At 51.3% G+C, this 20,539-nt stretch overlaps 1 protein-coding gene across 3 annotated transcripts in view; it reads right to left on the bottom strand.

Moving 5' to 3' along the window:
- PLCG2 (phospholipase C gamma 2) overlaps positions 1-20,539 on the bottom strand; it is a 142,882-nt gene that overhangs the window by 78,821 nt on the left and 43,522 nt on the right. The window lies entirely within an intron of this gene.

Below are 20,539 nucleotides of genomic sequence, written 5' to 3'. Positions count from 1 at the left end.
GGATTCATTCAGATGCAGCTGACCCACCCACAGTCAGCTCCCCCCACAACAAGCCAAAGAGGGGGCCAAGGGTCTTGAGAATGAGCAAGGTGGCCCACCCCTGGCACAGTGATGGGGGCCCGGCCCAAGATGGACCCATCAGCATCTGCCAGAGGCTTCTTTGGCCCGAGCTGTCCCTAAAGTTACTCCTGCTGCTGCCTGGCCAGTAAAACATGAGTCTGGGGGGTCACAGGGACCATGCAGAAAGAGTGGTCCATGTGGACAGACAGTGCCCTGATGCTCTATTTGAACCCCTGGGTCCAGTAAAGCTTGAAGCCACTTCTGGAACATGCTACTGACATGACTCAATAAATTCTCTTTTAGTTTTGGTTAGTGAGACATGACTTTCCATCACGTGCAACCGTAAGAGTCCTGGTTCTCAGCTCTTGCGCTGATCAGAGAAAAAGAAAGAGAGGTATCCCTGGCCATGAGAGGGCAGGGCAGGGGATCTCCACTTCCACCCAGGGTCAAGGAGGAAGACAGACCCAAGTCCACACAGGCGAACGAAGGCATTTAGAGTCAGGGTTGAAATAACAGGAGAGGTTCACGGCCATTCACTGGTAGCAACAGGAGCGGGACTGCCGAGAATGGAACCACGAGAGAGAGAAGAGGGAATGAGAGAGAAGAGAGAAGAGGGAATGAGAGAGAAGAGAGAAGAGGCAAAACAAATTTGGGGACAAGAGTCAGGGCAATGCGAAAAGCCTATAAATAAACAGTGTGTGCTCTGCGACCTGTGTGTGGCAGTGGCTACACAAATGCATACACGTGATAATATTCTGTAGAACTGTACACTGGAACAGAAACAAAACAAAAATCGAGCGCACGTAAAAAATGATGAAAACAAATCAAGGTGTGTAGTTTACTAATACTGCAGCTGTGTCGACTTCCTGGGTGTGATAACATGATGATGAAAGACATCACCCCTGGCTGAAGCTGGATAAAAGGCACACCGAAACTGGGCCGATTTTGAGATGTTCGCGTGAATCTAAAATCGTTTCAAGCTAAAATCACTTATCAGTTACGGGTGGCCCTGTTACTGGGGGACGGTGTCTCTAAACCTGGGAGGGTAGAGTGGTGAGGGGTGGGGGTCATATCCCCATTCTTCACACAACCAAGAAACCTGGGAGTCTCACCTCTTTACCTTCACTCCTCACAAACAACAACAAATCACACAGCCTTGGTGTGCGCGGAGATTCACAGCCTCCTGGGAGGTGAGCACTGCTGATTCAGCTGCTCCGCTGAGGACAGTAAACGTACCTAGATTTGTTCTCGAATATTAGTCACTCGCCCATCCTGCTGACGGCCAGTCAAGAGTCTAACGACTTTGAGCAAATACTTTTTTCTCCCTATCTAGTCTGACACTGATTATCTAAAAGGGCATCTTTGACGTACTGTGAGTTTTTGCCCTTGCAGCAAAATTAAAATCAAAATTTGACATGTGTACATCACTACAGACAAAATTTCAGATAACGTAACATGATCTTCAGGCAATCACCAAGTCTTATCAGTTCTACTTTCTCAATGGCTCCTAAATCTGTCAACTTCTATCCATTTCCATGGCCACCACCATAATCCAAGCCCCTGTTCTCTGTCGTGTGGTCTACTGAGGAAGCCAGAAGTTACCCCCAGAGGCATCTTTATGACATGCAAATGTGCTCAGGCCACTCCTGGGCTTCAGACCTTCGATGGCATCCCAGCACAGTTGGGACTAAGAGCCAAGGCCCAATGTGGATCCCACAGACCCCACAGGGCCAACCGCATGCCTCCTTCTCCACGTTGGATTCGCCAGCCGCGAGTGGCGCTTACTCCCACCACAGGATGCCAGCCATGCCACAAACACCATTAGCCCAGTTAGTTCCAAGTCATCCCTCCCAGGAAGCTTAACCTACCTTCTCAGGCACAGAACACCCTCCAGCTCCTGCTCTGATGCACAGCGAGCCCCTCCCGCAGCACCAACAGAGGCCGGCACTGTTCAGTGCAGATCGTGGACTCGGCTCCCTCCCGACACGGGGCTCCTCTCCGCATCACTGCACCCTCACCCCAGCACAGCGGGGGGTACACAGCAGAGCCCAATAAGAAGCTATTGAAGGGAACAGGGACAGAGAAAAACGAGACACACAGGGACAGATCCGGAAATAGGACAGACGGGGAGACAGACACACGCAGACATAAACAGACACAAACGGAGACACCCAGACTGGTGAAAGAGGGGCACAAACCCTGACAGGAAGAGAGGATGGAGAGGGGGAGATGCAAACACTCACACACACCAGTCAGACACAGAGAAAGAAACACGGGAGATTAAAAGAGTGAGATGTAAAAGCTTCTCTAACGGTGCAAGCGGCCTGCTCATCCCCACCATCCTTGCCTGCTTTAGAAGCCAGACCTGTCCCAGGAGAGGGCTGCCGGCAGCCAGCCTCATCAGCCATGACGTCACCTCCACCGCATTACCGACCGGTCCCCCCCTTCCTCTCCCCAGAAGAGCGCTGGCTCCCTCGTCGTCCTTCCGAAAAGACCACGCTTTCTCCATCAGACTGCGCTTGCCCCTCTGTCGGGTACCAGTAGGCTGTACTTGGGTGGGTCTAGCTCTGGGCCCTCCATTCTGTCCCCCTGACCTATTGTTTCACCAGTAGCCCGCTGTCGAGATAACCATGGCTTCCTAGTAGGTCTCAAAGGGGGACGGCATCAGGCCTCTGACCTTGTTCTTCGGTGCTGTTGACCTTTCTGGGCCTTTCGCCCCTCCACTGTAGGGTGACTTTGTCAACACCCACAGAATACCCTGCTGAGATGTCCACTGGGACTGCGTTGAACCTAAGACCAAGTTGGGAAGAACCAACACACTAAGCCTTCCTATCTGTGAACTCGACTAGACCTTCATATTTTTAACCATCAGCCATTCTGCAGGATGCACTTGGCCCAGGCCCTCGAGAGTCATAGACACTTCAGTCTCCTCCATGAGGATAAAAACCAAGGCAATAATAACCATGCAAAATTCTTACAAGCATTTGTCCTCCCAGCCTCCAGCAGCGGGGGAGGGGGGGCGTGCACCAGCCTGGCACAGAGTCTGGGTGGGGGCAAGACAGTCCCTACATTGAGTCTTCCGTCCTCACAGCACCGGGCAGGTGCAATAACCGCACTGCTCACTATCACACAGGCAAGGAAACTGGGGCACAGAGCGGGGAGGTACCCTGGCCAGGGTCACCAACTGGCAGGTGGGGAGAGCCAGGATCCGAACCCTTAGGTTGCTTTTCATAGTCAAGCAAGTGACTCAGCAAAGCAACATCAGGATCCAGCCCTCGTCACTACACTGCACCAGCCAAGTCCCACTCCCGCCCCCCATGCACCCTAACAGACACACACACACACACACACACATACACACAGACCTCACTCAGGTGACTTCTCCACAATGCCTTCCTCTCCACCTCCATCCACCCTCTGATTTTTATCCCTAGAAGTTCCTCTCTAGCACCATTTGTATTTGTAGGTCTGTCACCCCATCCCTGCATTCCTCTAGGCCCCAGGAGAACATGGATCATGTCTGTCCTGTTCACAAAGGCAGCCCCACTGCCACCTATACCAGAGCCCGGCTCGGGGCAGAAACTCAGAATGAAGGGATTAGGTTCCCAGGGGTCTTGATTTCCCCACAAGCGGACCCTGAGGCGAGGATCTGAGCACAGTTTGTTTGGGAGGCCATCCCAGGACACACCATCAAAGAAGTGGGAAGAATGACAGGGAAGAGGGGCTGATAAGGAGGATGCTGTGTCATCTGGTGCTGACCCCACAGGGGACTCGGGGCCCTTCAGAGTCCATCCCACCCAGAAGCGAGGGAGCTGGGGTATGTACTCCCCGAGCCCCACCTACTGCCGGCTGAGGGCTGCTTCTGGGGGCCTTAGTTCCCCAGCCCCCAGGCAGAGAGCTGTGTTCACACCATCACACCAAGCTGCCTTCACCGTGCAGACGCACACGCTACGGTGATCAGCAGGCCCCCAGCTACGCCTGCAACAGCGCGTTATCAGGCTGGTAGTTTCTATGCCACTGGATGCAGGGACCCATGTTTGAAGGATCAAAGGCCCAGCACCTCCCTAGTCCAGGCAGAACAGTGATGAATGCAGACAAGTCCCTGTCACTGAAGAGAACAGATTCTCTGGGCTCCCCAAGGAAAGCCCCTACGTGAAGACAAGACAAGACCCTCCTGCCCCTGGACATTCCCACCCTCAAAGGTACCTTGCATCAACAGGTGTTTCTTGGACTGTAGATAGCAGCATGCTTTCTTAACACAACAGCTTTACGAAGATACAGCTCACACACAATTCATCCAGTGAAAGTGAACAATTCAATGGCTCTTCACATATTCCCAGACTTGTACAAACCACCAGCAGAGTCAATTTAAGAACATGCTCACCACAAAGAGAAACTCATTCCATTAGCAGTCACTCCCTGCTCCCCTCTCACCCCCACACCAGCCCCCCGCAACCACCAGTCTTTCAGTCTCTATAGCTGCCCTTTATGGACACTGCGTACAATGCATGGTCTTTCATGTCTGGCTTCTTGCACTTGGCGTCAGTCATCAAGGTGCTTCCAGGCTGTAGCATGTGTCAGTGCTTCACTCCTTTCTAGGGTGAATCATGTTTTATTGCATGAAAGACCATATTTTATCTATGCATTCTTTAGTTGACAGACATCTGCATTACTTCCACCTTTTGGTCACTGTGAATCGTGGGGCTATGAACATTCTCGTGCAAGTTTCTGTTTGAACACCTGTGCTCAAGTCTCCTGGGTATCTCCGAGGAGTGGAAAGCAGTCCTCCACTGACTACACCTTCATACATGAGGTGCTAATCTTCATGCTATAATCATCAAGCCTTGGGGTTGTCCCGCCATCCACCCAGGTCGGGGAGGGCGCTCCTATGTAGGTGGAAGGTCACTTGCCACGCTTGAGTCTGCACCTGGGGCCTCCGTGAGCAGAAGGTGGCTGTGGAGCCACCACCAAGCCCTTCACAACCGTGGCTGCCACTTCCCAGGCCTTCTGGGTGAGGAAATTTCTTACCAGAGGAGATAGTTTCCTATTTGGAAATCAGCAGCGTCACAGGGGCCCAGCACCTCATCTTGCGTCCCACGGGGTACCTTGCTGAATGATGGTTCCACTGCCCACGGTGTGCAGAGCAGCAAATGGGGGCAAGGCCCACTGCCTGCAGCTGCGTTAATCCCAAACCACCTTTGTGACCTGCAGCCAGGAATAAAATCCTACCCCTGGGGTTACGAACTCACCTGTTCCCAGGGGCCTCCCAAATCGTGAGCATGTGGCTGATCCTCAGCAGATGGACTCTGTCTGCCTAGGTTTGAATCCCAGTTCATAACAGATGGCTTCGTGCAGGAACTGCACCTCTCCATGCCTCCAGGTGCTCACATGACCACTCGAAGTGGTAACAGTCTTTGCACACAGCACCCTTTGAGGACTGAGGGTGTGCCTATATACTTGTGTGTGTGCTATAAGACAGTGCCTGGTATTTTAATAAAGATGCAGTAACTTCTAAGTGCTTGTAGCTATTATTTTTAAAATATTAATGCACTTGAATAAAGCTGGACTCATATAAGGCACAAGAAAAAAACGACTCTCAATTTATCTGTTGTAGAAATTGAAGAGGCAGGTCCAAGCACAGTAATGTAGTTTATATAAACAAGAAACTGGATAAATATGAGTGTGTGTGTCCACATATACATACACATGTACATGAACGTATTGTATACAGGTGTCTGTCACTATTCAAATTCTCATTATCTGAATATCCACTGCAACTTGCAAACATCTTTTACACAAAATGCTCCACCCGGATCACACACCCACAGTAGGACATTCCTAGGTAGGTGCCAATGAAAATACTGCATGTATCAGTCTGCAATGGGAGAGGAACATGACCAGTGCCCTCGATGCTGGAAATCATCATGCACTAAACCTAGGATCCTATTCCCCGCCCACTGAGTTCTTGAGTCCTGGCATCTACTTCTCACAAGCACTAAGCAAAGTCCAACTTAGATGACATTTTTAATATATTTAACTGATTATTAACTGATTATTTCACTGTCATTTCTATTAAGTTACAAAACAGAGAGGAAAAAAATTAAAATTCAGATCCAGTATCATATAATATACTACATACTGTCTGCAAACATGTCTAGTAACAAGTTCATTAAAACAGCAAATAATTAGGTATTTCTTGCTGTCAGTGCCACGCATGCATGCAGACATATTTGACAAGTTGGTTTCTGGGTGTTTAAGGGTGTTGAGTGCTCCTGGGGAACTCGGCTGGGCTTTTCAATCGGTTGGCATCACCATTTGTATCCACAAAATACGAATAAACTGCTATCCAAAGAAAGTGCTCTCCGTCATGATTTCAGGAATGCATTAGGCTCAGCTAAGGAGGGATGCCGTATCTGTACATGAGTACGGATGTGTGTAAATGCAGGAGAAAGGATAAAAACTGATCCCCACCAGTAGGCGGACAACAGGGGTCACCGGTGGGAAGGGTAAGGGGTTAACAGTAGACAAGTGGGGCTTGATCTGTATCGGCTGGAATTTTTGTCAAGAGCACGCAGTCATTAAAGTGACTGACTTCATTTCCAAAGCAGGCTCTGGCGGCCAGAGCTCAGGCCGTGCGTGCTCACGCGGTGGGGCTCAGCAGCCGTGCTTCCTGCCTGAAGAAATGTGAGATAACACAGCCCAGAAGTGAGGTCCTGCCTTTGCACACAGCCCACTTCCCAGCATCACCTCAGGTCCTCCCCAGGTCTGGCCTGTCCTCCCACCCCACCCCTGCCCAGCCCCTGAAGGGGCACACTAGTGATCTTCATCCCCCTCCAGCTCCACGTCTCACTCTGCTGCCCCCCTTTGCTGGTTGTCCCCATAACCCTGCTCTTCAGACTCCTGTTTTCTCCTCCGCCTTGATTCTGGGCCGCTCCCTGGCTGCCCTGTGCCTGGAGTACCCTTATCCCTCACACCAGGCACACGATCCCTAACCCCCACACTTGGCCTCAAGTGGCGCCATCTGCCGGCAAGCTCAACAAAGCATCTTCCAGGAAGCTCTAAAGGTACCCAAGGGCACAAGGGATGCACGAGGTTCGAGGTTCGGGCGCCTCAGAAATCATGCACCCTCCCTCCTTGCCTACATCAGTCACTCCATCAGCCAGGTAGTCACTGAGTATCACGCAGACGCCAGGGATGAAGCAAACAGATGCAGTCCCTGCCTTGGAAGCTCAGAGCCTGGGAGGGAGGACTTCAGGCTCTGTCCAGACCAGCACACGGACCCCTAAGTCCATGCCACCCTAAATGCCTCAGACCTGGGGCTTCTCCGTGAGCCTGCACTTTGGCTGAGTTCTGAAGACTGGAGTTAATCTGGTAAAGGGGGAGGAGAGAGCCCTGTGAGGCGTCCTGGGGGTCAGACACCTTCACTCAAATCCCAGTTCTGCTCCCCAAAAGTGCGTGGGAGCGTGGGCAAGTCACCTCCCTTCTCCATGCTGTTCCCTCACCTGCACAGGCAGGGATAACAACACTGCCCTCACTGAGCTGCTCTGCAAACAAGATGAAATTGAAGTGCAACCACATCGGCCCTTAAGGTCTCAGTCAAGGTCAGGTCAGCTCAGGGGATGAACGCTCTTTCATACCATCGTTCAGTAACACCTTGGCCACCACTGACGGTTTCGCTTTGTCTCAGTGTTGCTACGTCTCAGCGAAGGACCTGGCTTTAAAAACCAAGGGTGCTGGGTTACTTCACATTCGTATCAGCCCCTGACCTTGCAGCCAGATAAAAACCCAAGATGCACTGCTGAACATACAAGTATAAAGGTTCAACTCAGGAGAGCAGAAAGAGCCCAACTTCAGAAGAACTTAGCAGATGGGGGCCTACAATCCAACTCTGCCTGTCCCGGTTGTGTGACCTGGGGTTGGTTTCCTGATTCTGGCTTAGCCTCTACTCTCTCATCTGTAAAATGGGGAGGTGACATCCATTCTAGGGATAAATATACCTGAAAGAACTCAGTAAAATGTAAGCTGTTCTATGAGTTTTAGATATTAAAAATTATTTTAAAGTCTGGAGATGGGGCAGAGGGGGTTACCCTCATGTTCTTTGTTTAAAAAAAAAATTGAGACGGTGCCGATGTCTGGTGGAGACTATCTAATGTTTTGTATTCATGCAAAAGTGTCTGATGCACTGCTTTATAGGTGTTTAAGAGTTTTAAGTGATAATGGAGAAACTGGGCTTCTATTCCCTGTAGGGACTATCTCTCCCTAGGGGGTGGGGAGCGCTGGGACTGAAGGGGCAGGGTGGGGCCGGGTGTGGTTCCTGGAGGACAGGAGGGATCAGGGCTGGACAAGGACACTGAGCCGGGCACGCCCACTTCCTCCCGCCAGACTCTCCTGAGTTATCAAAGGAGAGAAGCAACTGGCAGAAGTGAGGCCAGTAGTCATGCAAGACTCACAGATGGAGACGGAAGTCAGAGTGGTGGTTGTCTGGTGGGGCCATTAGGTCCTGGAGCTTGGGGAGTGGTCTGGACCTGATGGTGGGGAGGTCACAGAGAGAATACTCACATGTACATCTGAGCTTACACTCACCATTTGTGCATTTTACCATAGTACGTTATGCCTTATTGAAGAAAACACGTCTTTCAAAAAGAGAGACGTTAACATTTTAGAAATGGAGCAGGGTTTGGTCATTAAGGGGGGACGCAAGGGCTCCGTGCCATTATGGGCTGTCAATATCCTAGCTTGAGTGGCAGATCAGGCGCTGTACAGAACCAAACAGGCACCGAGTACAAGAAAGACTGGGGGATCCTGAAAAGTTCGGTAGCGGATAGAATCAAGTCAGCATCCTGCTGTGATATGCGCACTACAGTCTTGCAAGATGTTACCATGGGGGAAAACTGCATACAGTCTACGGTGAGCCGGGTGAGCGGGTTAGCTTCTGGCTAAAGGTGGATCCTCGCCTTGAAGCCAAGTCTCCGTGGACTGGGGAGAGATGCCAAGCACTCAGGCTCCCACTGCCAAGTCAGTCATTAGGAGACTGGGAGGAAGGGCCAGGGGGTCCCAGATGCCTCCCACAGCAACTTCCAGACCCATCTCTGTGTGTTATTTCTTACAACTTTACGTGACCCTACAATTATTGAAATAAAATTCTCAACTAAAAATACAGAGTACCAAGAAAGAAAGAAATGGAAAACACACTAGTACCAAAGAGATAGTCTCCCTGACATGATCAGAAACCCCAAAAAAAGAGCTATGAAGGGACTCAGGCTTTGACCATTGATTCACGCTCCCTGGACACTGTCCGCCAGTGCCCAGCACTAAGGCGCAGCCTCCTCCCTGGGACACTGGAGAGACGGGGGGCTGCTTCCATTCCAGGAGCTGACTGTGCTCCGCCTTCCCCCAGGATCCATACTATTTCCAGCCAGGACAGAAATAGATGCTTCTGCAGCCTGCCTTCTGATAAGCCAGGCTCTGAAACCCCAAGGAAGTGGCCTGCGGGGGGCCCAGAACTGGGCCTGGCTTGGGGGCCCCACTCGTTCGCACAACACAACGGCCAAGAACCCAATTTCTATGAACCTCCGTAAGGACTCTGGGGGCTCACAGCACTCACAGAAGAGCAGATGCAGACTCCCCCTTTGACAGCAGCCCCTCATTTCACCATGCCCCTCTCTGACCACGCGGTCCAACTGAGGCTGCGTGTACCACGCATTCACTCCGTGAGCTGGAGGGCTCATCTTTTGTGTCTTTTTTTACAGGAAAAGTTCTGAGAACATAGACCATTATCTCAACCCCTAGAGAAAATTCCAGAGGTTGACCGATGTTGAATCTTCCCCTGGAAAACGCTGGTCCTTACCTTCCTACCAAGGACTTCTTGGCTTCAGAGGAAAGGGAAGGGAAGGCACGATTATGGAAACATCTGGTAAGTCCAGGCAGCACACCAGGGATTCTGAAGGGAGCCCTGCCAGCCCAGCCCCGCCGGCTCCTGGCTGAGGCGCCCACGCACACTGACCTACTGAGTCTGCCAGCAGCAAATGGAGCCCAAGATCAAGCCTAAGGTAGAAACACCCAACTTGGACAGAAAGAGACTGGACTCTTGTTATGAAGCATTTATTAGGTGCCAGAGCTGACTTCACCGACTCCTTGATCTTCCTGCCAACCATGGAAACAAACCTCCACTTTCCAGAATCAGCTCAGGAAGGTGAAATCACTGACTCAGGGCCACCCGGCTGGGCCCGGATGCCAAGGACAGCAGGGCAGTGAGGCGGGGCACCTCAGAGACCTCGGGCAAGGTGAGCCTGGCTCCTTCCCCTCCTGTGCCCGTCGGAGGGAGTTGCTCCCACAGAGGCTTCTCAGAGCACCCAGGGGTGAACAGGTTAGCTTCTGGCTAAAGGTGGATCCTCGCCTTGAAGCCAAGTCTCCGTGGATTGGGGAGAGATGCCAAGCGCTCAGGCTCCCACTGCCAAGTCAGTCATTAGGAGACTGGGAGGAAGGGCCAGGGGGTCCCAGATGCCTCCCACAGCAACTTCCAGACCCTTTTACCAGCAAGGACTGTGTCAAATTGGCCAGAATCCTGGCTCGAGACCCTCGGATCAACCAACAGAGCCATGATTGAGGGAAAGGGCTCAGGGACGTGACCAGATGGTAAGAGGAGGCCCTGGTCTCCCCGAAGCCCTCCCAGCGCCCAGGGAGAGGACACCCCGAGCCTAGTCATGACCCACCTGCCCTCTTGACCTGGAAAGCCCCCTCTGAGGGGGAAAGCCTGATTCTTTCAAGGGATGGTTTTATGTCTGCGAGCCTTCGAGGGGTCCTTGAATGCCAAATGCAATGCTCTCATGCCAAATGTTTCCCCTTTGCAGGGAAGGAGGTTCTCCAAGGAGTCCAGGAGCAGGAAAGAGCTTTCGCCTCAGCTCAAGGCCCAGCTCAGATGCCCCCCCTTAGGGAGGCCTTGCCTTCCTCTTCTCAACTTCCCCTTTCCTGGTTCTCATCACATTTACGGTAATTACTCATTTCCCCGCGTTAGCACTGTGGCCCGAGCACCGTGAGAGGTGGGCGACAAGAAACTTTCAGAGGTGCTCCAGCACGGTAGCACCTTCCTGTTCTGATGCTCACCTGCGCCCGTACAGCTGCAGGGCCCCCCACGGTCTGCCCAGCTGGACCCAAGGCAGGAGGGCTGACCCGCCTCATTCCTTAGCCTCATAGTGATGGGCTCTGCCTATGCCCTCGGTCAACTCAACACCAGGCTGCCCAGGGAAGTTCAAGTAAAATGGCAGGTTCTGCTCAAAAAGCACAAGAAGAGGGCACACGTGGGGACACTTCTTCACCCCCTTGTTCCTTCACCTGAGGATTACTCCCAAAAAGCAGGTGTGCTTCTCTGTGGGGGGCAGAGGCAGGGAAACAAACACCCACTGCGACCACCACCATGACAGCAGCGGCTCCTGACCCCCGAGCATTCACACGAAGGCAGGCTCTGGGCAGAGGCTTTACACACTCTTCATTCAAGCTTCACGATACCGCCACGATATTATCATGACTATCATGACTCCCATTTCACAGAGGAGAAGACTGAGGTTGAAGGACAGTTCAGCCCACAGCTGCTGCCTCCCAAGCCCACCTCCAGCCAGACGAGCCTGTGAACCTGTCCGTCCTGCTGGGGACTGAGGAGGGCCCTGCTGCCCCTGCTTTGCCTTTGCAAACGATCTTCACTGTGGTTAGCAAGCCAGCCCTTCATTTCCCCACTGGGCTCAGAGTTTTGCAAACCAAGGTTGGGGGGTGGGGGTGGCAGTTCCTGTTGCAGCAAGCCAGAAGGTGAGTCTGCCCTCCCTTTCAGAGAAGGCAGGATCGTGGCAGGAGGGTCCCCCAAGCACTGCAGCCGAGGCAGGCCCATCAGAGTCCCCCCAGCCAGCACAAGGATCTTAGTCCAGCCTGGGGAGGTGGGGGGTGCACAAGCACATGTCTAACCCCCACAGCCTGGGGCCGAAGGCCACACCCTGTGTCCCCCTTTCGCGGCATTTGCTAGGGACCCAATCCGGGCTCCCAACTGGAGTGCAGCACCAGGCAGAGGTCCAGATCCCAGCCCCACCACATCAGAGCCACCCAGAATCCTTCTGGCTTCCAGTTCCCCCTGAAAAATGGAGACACAACAAGTAAGGTCAGGCTCACAGAGTTGATGTGACAACAGTCATGACACATCAAAGAGCTTAGCAGAGTGCATGACACAAAGCTGGTGCTAAATGCTTGCTGCTGTCATCCAGATTATCACAGCGATCGTAGTGCCCACAGTCAGTCAACAGAGAGCTGCTGAAGGCCTGCGTGGGAGCGGGCATCCCAACAGCCCAAATCCCTGCCCTCAGGAATTACAGTGTGAGGAGGGCACGCAGAGAAGCCAATCAGTCCGCATTCCATGTGGTGGGGGAAAGTGCTGTTAGGAGTTCAACCGAAGCACAGTGAGGCAGCATGGGTGATGCGGCAGGGAGGGGCGCTGGCAGCAGGTGTGATGAGGTGGGCCTCCCTGGAGGAGGCACCCTCTAAGCTGAGGCTTGAAGGGAGTGAAGGCAGATCCATGTGGCTGCCTGGGGGGAAAGAGTCCAAGAAGAGCAAACAGCAAGTGCAAAGCCCTCAAGAGGGGGATGTTCATGACGTGCTCTAGAAAAAGCAGGAGGCTGCTGCCTGGAACACAATGCATGTGCTTCCTGGAATCTGGGTGGCCACCAGGGCCTGCCCCCCTCACCTTCCTGCCTGAACACTCTGCTCACACCAGCTGGGCATCCAAACATCGAGACATCCCACCTGCTTGGAGAGGACCCCTGTGTCATCTCTGTACCTGCCTCAAGCCTCATCCCCTCAGCTGTCCCATCCCTCTCATGAGCGCCACTGTATTCATCTGGCTCCTTCTGGAGCCCTGTGGAGTCCGCTGCAGCCCTTGGCAGGCGGTCTTGCCATTATTTACCTGGCTCTAGCCCCCTGTTCCTCAAAGGAGGAGCTGTCCTGCTAGTTTCTGTATCCAGAACATTCAGCGGGGTGGCTGGAGCCAAGCAGGGACTCAGCCAAGAGGCAGAATGAAGGTTCTGGAAGGAATTTGGCGATCACGGATTACACTGATTTCCAGGGACACTGAAAATGTACACCCCCTCCCACCAGGCGACTCCACTTCTCGAGATACACCCACAACGGCCTCCCACTCAGGCTGACTGCAGACTGCTCACCACTGCAAAGGAGACAGGGGGTCACCATGAGTGCCCAGCATCAGAAGGGCAAGCAAACTGGCTCTTGTCATAATGGATCACTCTACAGCTATTTAAGAAAGATCTGTACACATCAGTACGGATAAATCAAAACAGCTCAGTGTCATGTGGTACTTGGATGGATCCTGGAACAGAAAAAGAACATTAGTGGAAAGCTGGTAAAATCTAAATAAAGTCTGGGTTTTGGTTAATAGTCATGTACCCATGATAACTGGGTACAGGTTCAGGCAAATTCATCATGTAATATAAGGTTGGGGTCCCTGGAGGAGAAGGGTGTATGGAAGCTCTTTGCTATCTCTGCAACTCCTCTGTAAATCCAAAATTATCCCAAAATTAAATGTTCATTTTCCAAAAAATGCTGAGCAGGAAAATGGGTTGCAAAAAGTTTTTTAATGTATACAAATGGTAACAAAATGGTTTATTTAAAAGACACAAACCAATAATTATGGGCAACTGTGCATTAAAGTATGACATGAAAGAGAAAGGCACACACCAGCTTCATGAAACGCTGATTTCCAGGAGAAATGACAGAGGGCTTTATAGCTGTGTCTATGGCATTCAATAAGATCTCAAGCAAATGATAAAGAAAACGCTAAGAGCTGAATTGGGTCATGGGGCATAGGTATCATTTGTATTATTTTCTGCACCCTGCTATATATGTTTGAAATATTTCATAATTTAAAAACGCAAGCATATTTTAATTAAAATAGACAAAAGCTTGTGAATGGATGACAACTACAAAAGCAGAAAAAGGGCGGAGCGCAGACTCACCCCTCACCCCTCACCATCATTAAAACCCAGATTCTATGCTTTTCTGACTACTCCCAAGTCTAGAAACAGTTTGATTTCATGCTCACAATAGAATTCATTCAACGTTCTCTCCAAAACCAGGTGGCTGCTAGTAAGACACAATCTCTTTAGGGTATAATATGACACAAACTATTAAAACCTTCAAGGTGCACACCCAGGAATCCCATTTCTAGGAATCCACCCTGCAGAAATTTCAACACAGGGGCAGAAAGATGCAGGTACAGGGGATTCCTATTCTGGGTGATTGGAAAGGACCACCTGTCCACCCGTAGGACTTTGGTTAAATGAACTACAGCACAACCACCCTCCGGGCCACCAGGCGGTCACCAAAAAAGAATGGAGGAGACCCACGTGTACTGATGAGAAAGCTGCCCACAGGATGGTAAGGGGAGAAGGAGACGCAGAGCAATATGCATCATGTGGCCCTATTTTCACTTAAAAACTGTACATAAACTTATGTACATATTTATAGACATATATACACATACGACAGATGTAAAAAAAATACACTAAACGGTTTATACTGGTTTCCTTCAGGATTTGGGGAAAGAAGGGCAGATAATTTTTTTATTCTCACATTGTTGCAGTTTGTTACAGTAAGCGGATATCACTCTTACAATAATAAGGCAAGAATGAGGCCCCTTTATCTCAGTCTTTGCAGTGGCTAAATAAAAAACAAAAACCTGGGAACACAGCGAAGGTTAAAGGAATTGCTGATTTAACTGTGGTTCAGCCATGTGGGCTATTAGGCAACCAGTAAAAAGGGCTTATTAGACTCTGTGTCCACTGAATTAGGAAATTTTCCTGAACTGCTCAGTGACACAAGCAAACTGCTGCAAAAGCAGATGGTCAAGCTAGAAAGTGAAGAGCAGTTTGGGGAGTAGGGGAGGTGAGTGGGAAGATATGTGGGCTTCTGGGGGCTGGCAATGTTGTAGGTCTGGACTTCAGTGATGGGAACATGATAGTTCATCTTATAATTTATTCATTGAATACTTAATGGGTGCTGCTTCAAATCTTTTTAAAAAGCCTAAAAATGCAAGACACAGTCAATGCAGCAGTCTTTATGATAGCCACAGGCCCACAGCTCACCGACCTCATTTCCAGCCACTCTGCGGCCAGTCCCCTGCACCCTCCTTTGGCCATTTTACTTTTTTTTAGCAAAGGCTCTCTGGCCACAGGTGGCACTTGCTGGGATTCCAAACCCATTCTCTTGCAGCGCTCTCTCTTCCCTGAATGCCACATCGCCCGGGTGCATCTCCAGACCCAAGCCAAGTGTGAACAAGACCAACACAAACAAACCAGAAACCAACATAGAGGCCTGCATGGCAGGATGCTGGGGCGCCAAGCAGTGTCACCCTGGAAAGAGACCTCTAGTGATGAACCCCACGACTCTGGCCCTTCTCAGTTCCCTTTTTTAAATCCAAAGTCTGGAAAAGAGAAACAATGCAAATTGAGGGGGAGGAAATTCACATTTTTTGAGGCCTTCTATGTAACCCGCCCTTCCCCAGGCGCTCTGAAAAACCATGCATTGTTCCAGGGTCACTGCAGCTCTGAAGGCTGGTGCTGTAAAGCCCAGTTTCTACATGAGGACACTGAGTCACAGCCAAGTTTTAAAACTTGCATGAAGTCACACAAGTGGGTCTTCCCAGGATTCTCTACAGACCCTAAGGACCCACCGATCAAAACTGATATAAGCAAAGAAAGGTGCCCCACATGCCAGGCAACAATAAAAGTTTCTCAAGTCCCCAAGAGCCTAAAACAGACTTTATATATCATTGGCCAGGGAACTGCACTTGGCTGCAGATGTGATCTGTTAGGTCAAGATCAAGTTGGCTGTTTGTTTAAATGAGTCAGCACTTTTTAAAAATGAGCAAATTGCACAGTAACGACCTGTATTTCCAGCCACCCATCTATCCACGCTGAGCCTGCAGTGTGGAGTACAGTCTGTGCGCCTTGATCCAGGCAGGTATGGGCTCCCCCAACCGGGGTTCCCGCCTCACCCACTCTGCAGCCCGTGGCTGTTGTCATGTGTCCCCTGGACCCAGCCCATTTCTCTTATTTAGGTCACCTGTCTGTCCTTCTGTAGGTAATCGAGTGTCTGGTCCCTCATATGGAACAGAGGAGGTGGGATGTTGAAGGAAATCAATGCAAAGTGCTGTTCTAGGGGTGGAAAACTTACCTGCAGCTGCACAGAAACAGCTCGTGCTCCAAAAACAACACTGACCCTTTATAACTGGAATGGACATGAACTGACCAGGCGCTTTGCCAAGCATCCCACCAAGGGGCCCATGAAAAAGTCCAGTGAGTCTTATTTCAGCCCAAGGCCCAAAGGAAAATGCACTCAGGCCACTCAGCACGGGCACAGTGGCAGAGAATCCGGGGACCAAAAGGCAATTCCTTATGGGAACTGAGACTGAATATGGAGACAAGTTCTGGGCCCAGCGCCCTGGCTCGGGTTATTGGATCGGCCGTCCAGGGGAAGCAGGAAGCTGGTTCTGCAGAGAGCCAGCAGTGAACCCACAACTTCCAAATGGATACAGAAAGAGCATTCAAAAAACCCAAGAGTTTTTCAAAACCATCTCGGGCTGCCTTGAGAGACATACTGGAAAAAATGACGGACGGCCCAGCTATTCCAGCTGGGAGGCTTTAGGAAGCTCATGCTACTTTCTGAGACTTTTTAAGGCTTACAGGTTAATAAGGCTGCTCAGAGGACACGGTTAGGAGGTGGCTGCACTGTCATGATCTTTAGTGACTTCTCTATCAACCACCAGTGCCATTTATCGAGTGTGTTATTCCAAGCACTTTTTATGTATTAACACATTTACTTCTAAAACCTCCTTGTGACACAGGTACTACTGTTATTCCCAATTCATCAGTGATGAGACTGAGGCAGGCGAGATGAAGCAACCCGACTTCAAGGTCACCCTAAGTGCAGGGCTGGGATCTGAACCCAGGAAGCCCCCATTTGGCCATGACACTCGCTGCCTCCTGCTACCCTTAGAGACCTGCTGATGTCCCTCTCAGGCCCCCCTCGGTGAGCCTGGGATTCCTGTGCTCTGCCCCCAGCACAGGGAAACACACCCCTGAATGGGTTTAAAACCACAGACCCCTGAGGCGATGGACACAGGAGGTGAAGGAGAGGGGGTCAGGGTGAGTCCAGTTTCCCGGCGAGGGTAACCGGGTGGGTGGTGGCCTTCCTCTCCCAGAGATGGGCAAACAGGAAAGTGCAGATTTTAAAGGGGGAGACCTTAAAATTTTTGGTGACAAGTTCCACTTTGGAGAGGCTGAGTCTGAAAGGCTGATGCCCAAGGGGATGACCAAGAGGATACTGGACATGTCCGGAGTTCGTCCTCCAAGTTCAAAGTTCGTCTTGATGACTTTCTAAGAACCCTTCCGTGGCCACCAGTCTGACTCCTCGGCTTTCCCCTCAATCCCACGGCTCCCTGAAGGCTCCCAGCAGCGTGGTCACTGCCGTCTCTCTCCCCTTACACATCAGCCCAGAGAGAGGGGACCCTGCTTTAGTCCGCCTGGGACCTCGATGCCCAGCAGACTGTCTAGCACACTGTCAGTGCTCAATATACGTTCACCAAACAGACCAATGAAAGGATCTCAGACGGACACACATACTCGCTTCCTAGTACTGCTCTAACAAGTCACCACAAACTTCCTGGCTTAAAACAACACAAACATTAGCTTACAACGCTGCAGGTCAGAATTCCAAAATGCGTCTCATCAGACTAACATCAAGGCACGACAAGGCTGTGTCCTTCCGCAGGCTCGGGGGAATCCCTTTTCTGCCACATGCAGCTTCCAGAGGCCGTCTGCCTCTCTTGGCTTCCGGACCCTTCCTCCATCTTCAAAGCCAGAGTCTCTCCATCTCTCTCTGACTCCCACCTTCTCCCTCCCTCTTCCATCTTTTAAACATGGCTGTGATGACCTGGGCCCACCGGATAACCCAGGATCATGTCCCGTCTCAAGGTCCTTAGCTTAATCACACCTGCAGTGTCCCTTTGGCCAAATGAAGTCACATATTCACAGGCTCCAGAGCTTAGGACATGGGCTCTTTGGGAGCTACTATTCTGCCTACACAGGCCATCATCCAATGAAAAGGGGCATCATGGGAAAGGACAGAAAGGGCAGAGGTCACATGAGGGCAGCCAGCAAGATGACCCCAGCGTGGGTAGGCTTCACTGCTCAGCCCCAGCGCTGCTCCTTAATTATAACACTTGTTATTAAATCTGAATGCCCAGCCCCACCATGCCCTATCACCTCACAAATGTGGCGCATGAGAAGCAGGACACGAGGGACCAAGACCAATCCAATCAGGGGCCCCAAGGGAGTCACAGTGCCGGGCCCAGGTCCTGCTTCCCGGAGGAGGCTGGTGCTGCCCCCTGACATGTGTCCCGGGGTCGATGGGTGCCCAATCGCAATGCAATGATGGTTTTTAAAAACTTAAACACAAACCCTCACCAGACAGGGAGGAGCCTGCCTCAGAGAGCACTGGGGCAGCGGAGGCCCCTCCCTCCCCACCCGGCCGCCGGGCGCTGGGCGGTAGAGCACAGGAAGCCTGGCCTCCGCCAGCACGCGGGGCGTCTCTTCCTGCCCTGGGAGGAAGCCTCCGTAGCAGGCACCCAGCGCCGGGGCTGGCGGCCGCCTGACCAGAGGGACTGAGCCTCCCAGGCCAGGCCCCGGGAAGCCAGAGCACCCAAGTCCCACGGACCAGACACAACAGTCCACCCAAGTCAGAAGGGCAAGAGCAAAACCGTGAACACAACATGCCCACACCTGGGAGGCGGCCTTGCTGTGAAACCGTAACATGAGCCTAGCGTGCTCTAAGGTTCCTACTGCTGCTAGGAAAATGGCCACGGATTGAGTGGCTTAAAGCAACACAAATTTATTCTCTTTCAGTTCCAAGGTCAAAATCAGTCTCACGGGGCTAAAATCAAAGGGTGGGCAGGGATGGTGCCTTCTGGAAGCTCTAAGAGAGAATCCTCCTCCACACCATTTTCAGCTTCGAGTGGCCTGGCCGTCTGCACACCTGGGCTCATGGCCCCTTCCTCCACCTGCAGAGGACGTCACTGCAGCCTTTGCTCCCGCCACCGCACGGTTGCCCACATTCACCCAGACCCTCCTGCCTCTTTCCGATAAAGGCCTGAGTGATCACACTGGATCCACCCGGACAATCCAGAGCGATGTCCCCATCACAAGATCCTTAGCTTAATCACATTTGCACCATCCCCTTGGCCATGTCAGTTCACATATCCACACATTCTAGGAGTGGACATCTTTGGGGGCATTATCCATGCCAACCACAGATGCCTACCATTCATCTTCTCCCCAGGGATCTGCAGAAGAGAGGTGCATTATTGCAAAGATTGCTTTGGAAGCAACTTCCTGGGAAAGCCAAACTTATCCCTCCCCTCTTGCCTACCATACTTAGGAAGCTAATGGAAACTAAGGCACAAGTTCTGGGACAAGGAAAGAGGATAAAAAGAGAGAGAGAGAAAAAAGACACTCCACATTTGCAGCATCCTGATCATGTTTCAAATACACTGCAAGTTGCTTTGCATACACACCTGGGAGTCTGATCTCATCTTTGCCAATTAACAGAGAGGAAAAGTGAGGCTAAGAGAAGTTAAGGAACTTGCCCAAGATCACAAAGCCTGCAAAATGCTAGATCTGAGATTTGAATCCAGGCCTTTCTACTCTTACTCTATGCTGCTCTGGAAAGAGTTGGATCTTTTTGAGAATTTTTTTCTTTTGGTCCCAAAATGTTCACAGTAAAACCTGTCATTTCGGGTAAGAAGTTATGCAAAGCGTTTGCCACTGCCCCCACTTGCTCAGTGGCTGAGCAGAGAAAGATCTATTTTGGGGCTTTCTGCTTCAGTGATCTGTTCACTTGGCCTAAAAGCTCATCACCCGCTGCTTATACGTTTTTTTTTTCTACAGAGGCCACTTCCTGAGGCTCAAATGAGGCAAGCTGGTGTGTCTGCCCAGCAAGACCAGAGCCAGCCTAAGAGCAGGGCGCAGGGCAAGAAGCTGGGCTGGCGCTGATCAGATCAGGACCCACCTCTAAACAAAACCTGCCCATCTCAGAAGAGGCTGTGGCTGCCTGTTAGCATGTGGCCAAGACACACAGCGTCCAAGCCCACACGAAGGCAGTAGCCATCAGGGCTGCTCCTTTTATTATTTTATTCATTTATTCATGTTATTCAAAAGAGCTCCAAACTGCAAACACCTCCAATACCCACCACTAAGTTTTGGGGGTGGTTTGTTCCACAGCAACAGATAACAGAAACCATTATAATCACTACCAATAACCACCACCATGTATTTAGCACTTGCTATGTGCCAGGCATTTTTCTAATCACTCACAGGAACTCGTTTATTCCCCCACAACAACCCAGTAGATACAATCTCTCCCCCCTTTATAA

Source organism: Manis javanica, chromosome 17, assembly GCF_040802235.1.
Source record: "Manis javanica isolate MJ-LG chromosome 17, MJ_LKY, whole genome shotgun sequence".
Taxonomy (NCBI): domain Eukaryota; kingdom Metazoa; phylum Chordata; class Mammalia; order Pholidota; family Manidae; genus Manis; species Manis javanica.
This window is presented reverse-complemented; position numbering and strand designations above follow the sequence as displayed.